Here is a 213-nt window from a genome sequence, read left to right as displayed (position 1 = left end):
AATCCCGCCCGGCTCCACCGTGACGCGATGAAAACGCCGTGCGAGGGCGCAGCCCGCCGCGGGCTCCTGGCCGGTAGAGAATGACGTCTCCGCCGGTGCAGCCGCACACAGGCTACTTCGGACCAGAGCTGGTGCTACTCGTGGGCCTCCTACTCGTCCTGGCGGGCAACGTCGCCGTGCGCGCCACGCGTGCCCGTGTTCAGCCAAGCGCCG

The sequence above is a fragment of the Emiliania huxleyi genome (genome assembly GCF_000372725.1).
Source record: "Emiliania huxleyi CCMP1516 unplaced genomic scaffold EMIHUscaffold_102, whole genome shotgun sequence".
NCBI lineage: Eukaryota > Haptophyta > Isochrysidales > Noelaerhabdaceae > Emiliania > Emiliania huxleyi.
The sequence above is the reverse complement of the archived record's forward strand: the minus strand, read 5'-3'. Positions refer to the sequence as shown.